An 11270-nucleotide genomic window follows, 5' to 3' on the forward strand; every position below is an offset into this window, starting at 1 on the left:
CTGCCCTCTGCCCTCTGCCCTCTGCCCTCTGCCCTCTGCCCTCTGCCCTCTGCCCTCTGCCCTCTGCCCTCTGCCCTCTGCCCTCTGCCCTCTGCCCTCTGCCCTCTGCCCTCTGCCCTCTGCCCTCTGCCCTCTGCCCTCTGCCCTCTGCCCTCTGCCCTCTGCCCTCTGCCCTCTGCCCTCTGCCCTCTGCCCTCTGCCCTCTGCCCTCTGCCCTCTGCCCTCTGCCCTCTGCCCTCTGCCCTCTGCCCTCTGCCCTCTGCCCTCTGCCCTCTGCCCTCTGCCCTCTGCCCTCTGCCCTCTGCCCTCTGCCCTCTGCCCTCTGCCCTCTGCCCTCTGCCCTCTGCCCTCTGCCCTCTGCCCTCTGCCCTCTGCCCTCTGCCCTCTGCCCTCTGCCCTCTGCCCTCTGCCCTCTGCCCTCTGCCCTCTGCCCTCTGCCCTCTGCCCTCTGCCCTCTGCCCTCTGCCCTCTGCCCTCTGCCCTCTGCCCTCTGCCCTCTGCCCTCTGCCCTCTGCCCTCTGCCCTCTGCCCTCTGCCCTCTGCCCTCTGCCCTCTGCCCTCTGCCCTCTGCCCTCTGCCCTCTGCCCTCTGCCCTCTGCCCTCTGCCCTCTGCCCTCTGCCCTCTGCCCTCTGCCCTCTGCCCTCTGCCCTCTGCCCTCTGCCCTCTGCCCTCTGCCCTCTGCCCTCTGCCCTCTGCCCTCTGCCCTCTGCCCTCTGCCCTCTGCCCTCTGCCCTCTGCCCTCTGCCCTCTGCCCTCTGCCCTCTGCCCTCTGCCCTCTGCCCTCTGCCCTCTGCCCTCTGCCCTCTGCCCTCTGCCCTCTGCCCTCTGCCCTCTGCCCTCTGCCCTCTGCCCTCTGCCCTCTGCCCTCTGCCCTCTGCCCTCTGCCCTCTGCCCTCTGCCCTCTGCCCTCTGCCCTCTGCCCTCTGCCCTCTGCCCTCTGCCCTCTGCCCTCTGCCCTCTGCCCTCTGCCCTCTGCCCTCTGCCCTCTGCCCTCTGCCCTCTGCCCTCTGCCCTCTGCCCTCTGCCCTCTGCCCTCTGCCCTCTGCCCTCTGCCCTCTGCCCTCTGCCCTCTGCCCTCTGCCCTCTGCCCTCTGCCCTCTGCCCTCTGCCCTCTGCCCTCTGCCCTCTGCCCTCTGCCCTCTGCCCTCTGCCCTCTGCCCTCTGCCCTCTGCCCTCTGCCCTCTGCCCTCTGCCCTCTGCCCTCTGCCCTCTGCCCTCTGCCCTCTGCCCTCTGCCCTCTGCCCTCTGCCCTCTGCCCTCTGCCCTCTGCCCTCTGCCCTCTGCCCTCTGCCCTCTGCCCTCTGCCCTCTGCCCTCTGCCCTCTGCCCTCTGCCCTCTGCCCTCTGCCCTCTGCCCTCTGCCCTCTGCCCTCTGCCCTCTGCCCTCTGCCCTCTGCCCTCTGCCCTCTGCCCTCTGCCCTCTGCCCTCTGCCCTCTGCCCTCTGCCCTCTGCCCTCTGCCCTCTGCCCTCTGCCCTCTGCCCTCTGCCCTCTGCCCTCTGCCCTCTGCCCTCTGCCCTCTGCCCTCTGCCCTCTGCCCTCTGCCCTCTGCCCTCTGCCCTCTGCCCTCTGCCCTCTGCCCTCTGCCCTCTGCCCTCTGCCCTCTGCCCTCTGCCCTCTGCCCTCTGCCCTCTGCCCTCTGCCCTCTGCCCTCTGCCCTCTGCCCTCTGCCCTCTGCCCTCTGCCCTCTGCCCTCTGCCCTCTGCCCTCTGCCCTCTGCCCTCTGCCCTCTGCCCTCTGCCCTCTGCCCTCTGCCCTCTGCCCTCTGCCCTCTGCCCTCTGCCCTCTGCCCTCTGCCCTCTGCCCTCTGCCCTCTGCCCTCTGCCCTCTGCCCTCTGCCCTCTGCCCTCTGCCCTCTGCCCTCTGCCCTCTGCCCTCTGCCCTCTGCCCTCTGCCCTCTGCCCTCTGCCCTCTGCCCTCTGCCCTCTGCCCTCTGCCCTCTGCCCTCTGCCCTCTGCCCTCTGCCCTCTGCCCTCTGCCCTCTGCCCTCTGCCCTCTGCCCTCTGCCCTCTGCCCTCTGCCCTCTGCCCTCTGCCCTCTGCCCTCTGCCCTCTGCCCTCTGCCCTCTGCCCTCTGCCCTCTGCCCTCTGCCCTCTGCCCTCTGCCCTCTGCCCTCTGCCCTCTGCCCTCTGCCCTCTGCCCTCTGCCCTCTGCCCTCTGCCCTCTGCCCTCTGCCCTCTGCCCTCTGCCCTCTGCCCTCTGCCCTCTGCCCTCTGCCCTCTGCCCTCTGCCCTCTGCCCTCTGCCCTCTGCCCTCTGCCCTCTGCCCTCTGCCCTCTGCCCTCTGCCCTCTGCCCTCTGCCCTCTGCCCTCTGCCCTCTGCCCTCTGCCCTCTGCCCTCTGCCCTCTGCCCTCTGCCCTCTGCCCTCTGCCCTCTGCCCTCTGCCCTCTGCCCTCTGCCCTCTGCCCTCTGCCCTCTGCCCTCTGCCCTCTGCCCTCTGCCCTCTGCCCTCTGCCCTCTGCCCTCTGCCCTCTGCCCTCTGCCCTCTGCCCTCTGCCCTCTGCCCTCTGCCCTCTGCCCTCTGCCCTCTGCCCTCTGCCCTCTGCCCTCTGCCCTCTGCCCTCTGCCCTCTGCCCTCTGCCCTCTGCCCTCTGCCCTCTGCCCTCTGCCCTCTGCCCTCTGCCCTCTGCCCTCTGCCCTCTGCCCTCTGCCCTCTGCCCTCTGCCCTCTGCCCTCTGCCCTCTGCCCTCTGCCCTCTGCCCTCTGCCCTCTGCCCTCTGCCCTCTGCCCTCTGCCCTCTGCCCTCTGCCCTCTGCCCTCTGCCCTCTGCCCTCTGCCCTCTGCCCTCTGCCCTCTGCCCTCTGCCCTCTGCCCTCTGCCCTCTGCCCTCTGCCCTCTGCCCTCTGCCCTCTGCCCTCTGCCCTCTGCCCTCTGCCCTCTGCCCTCTGCCCTCTGCCCTCTGCCCTCTGCCCTCTGCCCTCTGCCCTCTGCCCTCTGCCCTCTGCCCTCTGCCCTCTGCCCTCTGCCCTCTGCCCTCTGCCCTCTGCCCTCTGCCCTCTGCCCTCTGCCCTCTGCCCTCTGCCCTCTGCCCTCTGCCCTCTGCCCTCTGCCCTCTGCCCTCTGCCCTCTGCCCTCTGCCCTCTGCCCTCTGCCCTCTGCCCTCTGCCCTCTGCCCTCTGCCCTCTGCCCTCTGCCCTCTGCCCTCTGCCCTCTGCCCTCTGCCCTCTGCCCTCTGCCCTCTGCCCTCTGCCCTCTGCCCTCTGCCCTCTGCCCTCTGCCCTCTGCCCTCTGCCCTCTGCCCTCTGCCCTCTGCCCTCTGCCCTCTGCCCTCTGCCCTCTGCCCTCTGCCCTCTGCCCTCTGCCCTCTGCCCTCTGCCCTCTGCCCTCTGCCCTCTGCCCTCTGCCCTCTGCCCTCTGCCCTCTGCCCTCTGCCCTCTGCCCTCTGCCCTCTGCCCTCTGCCCTCTGCCCTCTGCCCTCTGCCCTCTGCCCTCTGCCCTCTGCCCTCTGCCCTCTGCCCTCTGCCCTCTGCCCTCTGCCCTCTGCCCTCTGCCCTCTGCCCTCTGCCCTCTGCCCTCTGCCCTCGACATGGCCAGATCCTTTTTTTCAAATCATCAAAAGGCAAATTCATCCCAGGGGGTCACGCCAAAGTTACAACTTAATTCGTTTCATCAACCCCCCCACCACCGTCTGTGTGTGCATTTGCGAACCTCGCGACTTTTATTTTTACACGATTTACTTTTACATAGAACCGGGAGAGTTTCTGTAGAAACCGACGAGAGCCACACGCGTGCGGGGTGTGGGGGCAACGCCTCCTCGGGGTCAAACACGGGGTCAAACATGGGGTCAAACACGACAAGAACGGCCACATCAGGCAAGGTCTTCGGGAGGAGCCGGTTCTTGTTGTTGCCACCCCCCCCACCACACACAACCAGCGGCAGCGTGAACGACTCGCGGGCGTGGGGGGCGACTTCACCCGCGGCTCTCTCCGACCTAGAGACGGGACGGGCGGGGTCGTTGGGCTGTAGAGGGGACGGTGGGCTGGAGGCCAAGAGGTCATTGCCCCACATTCTGCGGGTGTGGCCACTCTAGCAGCACGGTGGCTTGTAGATGTTGACTACCTCGCTTGGTATGCAGGAGGTCCTGCAGTCCAAGCTAAATAGACCCTGACGATGCCTGCTGCTCTTTATTTGGAATGTGCACGTCTCTCGTTCTCTCAATCATCACGGTGGCTAGGAGATGTTAACTACCTCGCCTGGTACGCAGGCGGTCGTGGGTTCGATCCCAACACGGACGATGCCTGCTGCTGCTGCTGTATATTTGGAGTGAGCGTGCCTCATCTCTCCCCGTGGATTTTCCTCCGGGTCCTCCGGTTTTTCACCCCATCCACATTGAGAATCAACACCACGCGTCTTGAGCGTATTTAGCTACTGCTATGAAGTTTCACATGACGATGATTAGCCCACTCGGTTGAGCTATCATTTGAGAAAGCCAGGTCGCTTTTGCAAAAAAACTGTATAGCTTAGTGGAGCCTTAATTGGTTGTTATTTTTGTTTAATTGTGGATCATACAAACTTCACTCACTCGCTCTGTAGAACAGGGGGAGAATCTTACAAAAATCCACTCACTAGGACAGGGGGAGATCATACAAACTCCACTCACTCTCACTAGAACAGGGGGAGATCTTACAAACTCCTCTCACTGTAGAACAGGCGGATCATACAAACTCCACCTCACTCTCACCATAGAACAGGGGGACATCATACAAACTCCACTCACTCACTAGAACAGGGGGAGATCATACAAACTCCACTCACTCACTAGAACAGGGGGAGATCATACAAACTCCACTCATATTCTTAGCTCTTTCGGTAAAGTCACGTTGAAGGGAAACAATAAAATATATATATAAAAAACAATAAAAATTCACGACGTTTCGACCATAACACAAACGGTCGTCATCATCAGGTGTGTCGGTTTGCATAAATTTATTTATTTTAAAAAGTGTAGTTATTTATTTATTTAAAAATAACGTTGGCGCCACGCGCAGCGATTTGGCAGTTTATTTAGAAGGACTAGTCCATCTATGTTCTGAAAAGAGGAGGGGGGAGACAAAATTTAATGTATGCTGTCTGAAAGCCACTGTAAGCATGAACAATCAATTAAGACCTGAAATGCTTTATCAAATCTTTCCAATGATTGCTAAGCCAGAATCCATCTTCACGGTTGAAATTGTGTCTGTGCTTGTATATGTGGATAGCCTCATGAACGAATCTCTCATGGTAGCTAGATGGCTTACAAAGAACTTCTGTCTTGGAAAAGTCAATGTCATGTGAGCCTACTGAATTATAACAATGATCTGCCACGGCCGAGGTGTTGGTCCTACCGTGTTTAAGGTCTGCTTTGTGTTCACGAATGCGGTCCGAGACATGGCGTTTGGTTTCTCCAATGTAACTACTACCCCAGATTTAAAGCTTTCGTGACTGCTAGGATCCATACTCTTTGGTTCTATTGGGTAAAGTCACGTAGGTGAAAATAAAATAACAAAAAAACAAAAAATAACTCTGTAGAACCTACGTGACTTTACCCAATAGAACCAAAGAGTATACTACCAGAGGCAACTTAGTTTGTGGACATTGTTGCTGTCAATGATAAGTGTGATTTGTAGAGTGTCTTGTCTAACTGATCTAGTTCGGTGCGTATAAGTCTGATTTTTTCTGAGATAAGAGCTAAGCTAGTTTTGAAAATAATTCGTTTCGCATTAGAAGAAGTTACAGCAGCAGAGGTCAGTGTAAATGCGATTGGTATTACGCCAGTCGCGGCATCTCTTCAGAAAAGGTGAGAGACTCGATCAGCTGAGCCTTCTTATCCCGGAGTTTGTTGAAGGATCTTAAAGTTATGTGAAAACCCTCCCCGTAGGGAACATGTAGACAATATGACTGCCTCTTCAGCTGCTACTATGTCGACCAAATGTAAGGACAACCTGATTTCCAAATTTAACCTCCTCTTCAACAAAAGACCGGACCCACACACCAAAAAGTTAGACGTTAACAAAGTCGTAATTAATCGCATTAACAGTTCTATTTCCGATGGTCTGAAATCCGTTTTAGCTAAAGGTCTAAACTTTGCAGTCACACCTAAACACATACCAGTTAATGATATAATTGCCCAAGTAGACGTTGCTCTCAGGGGCCTGGGTCACATCGCTGCAGACGTAGCAAGATCTGAAATCGCTGCAACCCTCAAAAACGCTAACATGCCAGTTAGCAACCTCAGCAAAGATGAGCGTTTTGAATTATATAAATTAAAAAAGAGGGATGATATTGTAGTCCTCTCAGCTGACAAGGGCAATGCTACTGTCATCATGGATAAAATAGAATACAACAACAAAATTAAAGAATTACTCGACGATGGTAGTTATACAAAAATAAAAAGAGATCCCACCAACAGCCTCGTCACACAAACCAACAAAATAATTTCTAATTCAACCGCATTGATTGATCAATCTAAACAGTTTTCGTTGAAACCTTCTGCTGCCAGGCCACCAAGATTATACGGCTTACCAAAAATACATAAAGTAGATACACCCCTTCGTCCCATCGTCTCTACTATCAACTCCCCCACCTACAAACTGGCTCGTTTTTTGTCTGAAATCCTGCATCCTTTCACTGGAAAAACCACCTCTGCGGTACAAAATTCTACTCACCTGGTATCGACAATCAATCAAGGGTATTTCCCTGTCCCCAGACGACCTGCTTGTCAGTTTTGACGTAGTTTCCTTATTCACCAAGGTTCCTGTACCTGACACCATCGCAATCATTGAAGACTTGGTTCATCAAGGACTAAACACTGCGGTACCTCTCCTAGTGAGACACTGTTTAACCAACACATACTTCACTTGGAATGGAACTTTCTACAAACAAACTGAGGGCACCCCAATAGGCTCCCCCCTATCTCCGGTTATAGCTAACATTTTCATGGAGAAATTTGAGACCGACGCTATCCAGACTGCCACTCTGCGCCCAACCTTATGGAAGAGGTACGTGGATGACACTTTTGTCATGTGGCCACATGGCCGGCCTGCTCGAGACCAATTCTTCGACCACATCAATTCCATACACCCAGCCATCAGATTTACCATGGAAGTCGAAAAAGATGGCAAGGTACCTTTTTTGGATGTCCTAATTAAAAAGAGACCTGATGGTTCAATGAGCCACTCTGTCTATAGGAAAGCTACCCATACACATAGGCAGTGAACTCAAGCACGTACACCAAGCTCTTAAGGCTAATGGTTACTCCGACTATACAATCCGCAAAGCTATCACTCAAACCATGAAGAAGGACCCTCTTGAGGAGCCTTTCAAAACCATCACTTTACCCTACATTGCAGGGATCACAAAAAAGATCTCCAAAATCTTGAATAAACACAAGATCCAGGTCCGTTTCAACACATTACATAAAATCCGTGATCTGGTTCCGTCTGTAAAAGATGTGATTCCGGACATACAGTACCCTGGTGTCTACAAACTAAGTTGCCTCTGTGGTAGTAGTTACATTGGAGAAACCAAACGACATGTCTCGGACCGCATTCGTGAACACAAAGCAGACCTAAAACACGGTAGGACCAACACCTCGGCCGTGGCAGATCACTGTTATAATTCAGTAGGCTCACATGACATTGACTTCTCCAAGACAGAGGTTCTCTGCAAGCCATCTGGCTACCATGAGAGATTCGTTCATGAGGCTATCCACATATACAAACAGAGACAATTTCAACCGAGAAGATGGATTCTGGCTTAGCAATCATTGGAAGGAAGTGATAAACCATTGAGTCTTAATTGATTGTTCACGCTTACGGTGGCTTTCAGACAGCATACATTAATTTTTCGTCTCCGCCCTCCTCTTTTCAGAACATAGATGGACTAGTCCTTCTAAATAAACTGCCAAATCGCTGCGCGTGGCGCTGACGTTTTTTAAATAAATACACCGTTTAAAAATACATTTATGCAAACCGACACACCTGATGACGACCGTTTGTGTTATGGTCGAAACGTCGTGAGAATTTTTATTGTTTTATATATATATTATTATTTTATTGTTTCCCTTCAACGTGACTACCGAAAGAGCTAAGAATATGAATTACTGCAGTCACGAAAGCTTTAAATCAAAATTTAAACTCCACTCACTCACTAGAACAGGGGGAGATCATACAAAACTCCACTCACTCTGTAGAACAGGGGGAGATCATACAAACTCCACTCACTCTGTAGAACAGGGGGAGATCATACAAACTCCACTCACTCTGTAGAACAGGGGGAGATCATACAAACTCCACTCACTCTGTAGAACAGGGGGAGATCATACAAACTCCACTCACTCTGTAGAACAGGGGGAGATCATACAAACTCCACTCACTCTGTAGAACAGGGGGAGATCATACAAACTCCACTCACTCTGTAGAACAGGGGGAGATCATACAAACTCCACTCACTAGAACAGGGGGAGATCATACAAACTCCAATCACTAGAACAGGGGGAGATCATACAAACTCCAATCACTAGAACAGGGCGAGATCATACAAACTCCACTCGCTCACTAGAACAGTGGGAGATCATACAAACGCCACTCACTCACTCTGTAGGAGAGTGGGAGATCATACAAACTCCACTCACTCACTAGAACAGGGGGCGATCACACAAACTCCACTCACTCACTAGAACAGGGGGAGATCATACAAACTCCACTCACTCACTAGAACAGTGGGAGATCATACAAACTCCACTCACTCACTAGAACAGTGGGAGATCATACAAACTCCACTCACTCAGTAGGAGAGTGGGAGATCATACAAACTCCACTCACCTCACTAGAACAGGGGGAGATCATACAAACTCCACTCTCACTCTGTAGGACAGGGGGAGATCATACAAACTCCACTCACTCATTCTGTAGGACAGGGGAAGATCATACAAACTCCACTCACTCTGTAGAACAGGGGGAGATCATACAAACTCCACTCACTCATTCTGTAGGACAGGGGAAGATCATACAAACTCCGCTCACTCTGTAGAACAGGGGGAGATCATACAAACTCCACTCACTCATTCTGTAGGACAGGGGAAGATCATACAAACTCCACTCACTCGCTCTGTAGAACAGGGGGCGATCACACAAACTCCACTCACTCTGTAGAACAGGGGGAGATTATACAAACTCCATGCAGAAAGTGTGCCCTAGTCAGGGTATCGAACCCTGGCTGGAAATTATGGACGCACATTATATTTTAATTGGAGCAAAATACTTATTTTAATTATTACATCATTAGTATTTAGAACTCTCAATGTATACACGACACAGTTTTTTTCAAAACGTGTCCCTAATACTCAGCAGTGGCTGCAGAGATTCAAAAAAAGGTGCTCTCCGTTACAAGGCCGGCGTCTGTCCGTCCCTGGCATCTGGACGTCATCCCAGTCGTGAAATGCGTCCGTGAACAAGACAATCCCCACTTGGGCACCAAGAAATTCAGTCGCTTGGGAGCTAGACACTTCACCATATACAATCGTGGACAACAACAACCGCCGTTTGTCACTAAGTGGCGGTGACGTCACCACGACGCTCGTGCCAGGCTAGGTGCACGTTGAGGCCACGCGAAGTGACGAACGACGCCCGCTGGCAGGAGGTCACGGGGCAGACCCAGCAGGTGGCACGGGTCGACTAACCGAGATGACAGACGACTGGCCGATGCACCACCTGTGCCCCCCTACGGTAACAACTTGCCGTGCTTTAGCAACCCGGACAATAACAAACACACACATTGATAATGTACATCGGAGCACCTGCGGGCATTACAAATGTCCACGTGCAGAGCTGAACGCACCACACACGGTGACAAAACCTTCTCCTCCCCCACGTAGCCAACGCAGCCACTGTCGGGGGCCAAGTTGCCGTGAGCGAGCACCGCTCACCTCCACAGGCCGCTGGGGGCAAGTGCTGTTGGTGAGCAGCGCCGATCAAGGCCAGATCCGCCCGCTCGTGCATGGCTATCACCACCACCACCACACGGCCCACACCTGGGTCTCGCCGGTGCAGGTGTTTCATCGACGCTGCAGCCGGGGGGGGGGGAAGAGGGGGGAAATTATTGTATGGCCGAGCCGACCTAGGGGAGGGCCGGACCTGGGGGATAAGATTTTTCCTTCCACGGGTTTGGCAGTGCCGTTGCAGCGCCTGGGGGCGAAAAAAAAAGTAAAATATTTTTTTAAAAACCCTTTTGTGCACCAGCTACTCAAACCATTTCACCAGGTAAGGCCCCACTCAGCGACCACCTGCCATCACAAATGAAGCGGGATTATCATCATCATCATCACGTGGAAATGTATAGCAGCGGCCAAATATTCTTAAACGCGTGGCGATGTTGATGCTGAATGTGGGAGGGGGAAAAAAAACGGAGAGCCCGAAGGGAACAAAAAAACAAATCCACGTGACCAAGGGGAGAGGGAGACACACAAACTCCAAATACACACACACACACAAACAAACTCCAAATACACACACACACACAAACAAACTCCAAATACACACACACACACACACAAACAAACTCCAAATACACACACACACACACACAAACAAACTCCAAATACACACACACACACACAAACAAACTCCAAATACACACACACACACACACAAACAAACTCCAAATACACACACACACACACAAACAAACTCCAAATATACACACACACACACACAAACAAACTCCAAATACACACACACACACACAAACAAACTCCAAATACACACACACACAAACAAACTCCAAATACACACACACACACAAACAAACTCCAAATACACACACACACACAAACAAACTCCAAATACACACACACACACACACAAACAAACTCCAAATACACACACACACACAAACAAACTCCAAATACACACACACACACAAACAAACTCCAAATACACACACACACACACACAAACAAACTCCAAATACACACACACACACACAAACAAACTCCAAATACACACACACACACACACAAACAAACTCCAAATACACACACACACACACAAACAAACTCCAAATACACACACACACACACAAACAAACTCCAAATACACACACACACACACACAAACAAACTCCAAATACACACACACACACACACAAACAAACTCCAAATACACACACACACACACACAAACAAACTCCAAATACACACACACACACAAACAAACTCCAAATACACACACACACACAAACAAACTCCAAATACACACACACACACACAAACAAACAAACTCCAAATACACACAC

The sequence above is a fragment of the Petromyzon marinus genome, chromosome 65, assembly GCF_048934315.1.
Source record: "Petromyzon marinus isolate PM22_M1 ecotype Great Lakes invasive population chromosome 65, UKy_Petmar_22M1.pri1.0, whole genome shotgun sequence".
Classification (NCBI taxonomy): domain Eukaryota; kingdom Metazoa; phylum Chordata; class Hyperoartia; order Petromyzontiformes; family Petromyzontidae; genus Petromyzon; species Petromyzon marinus.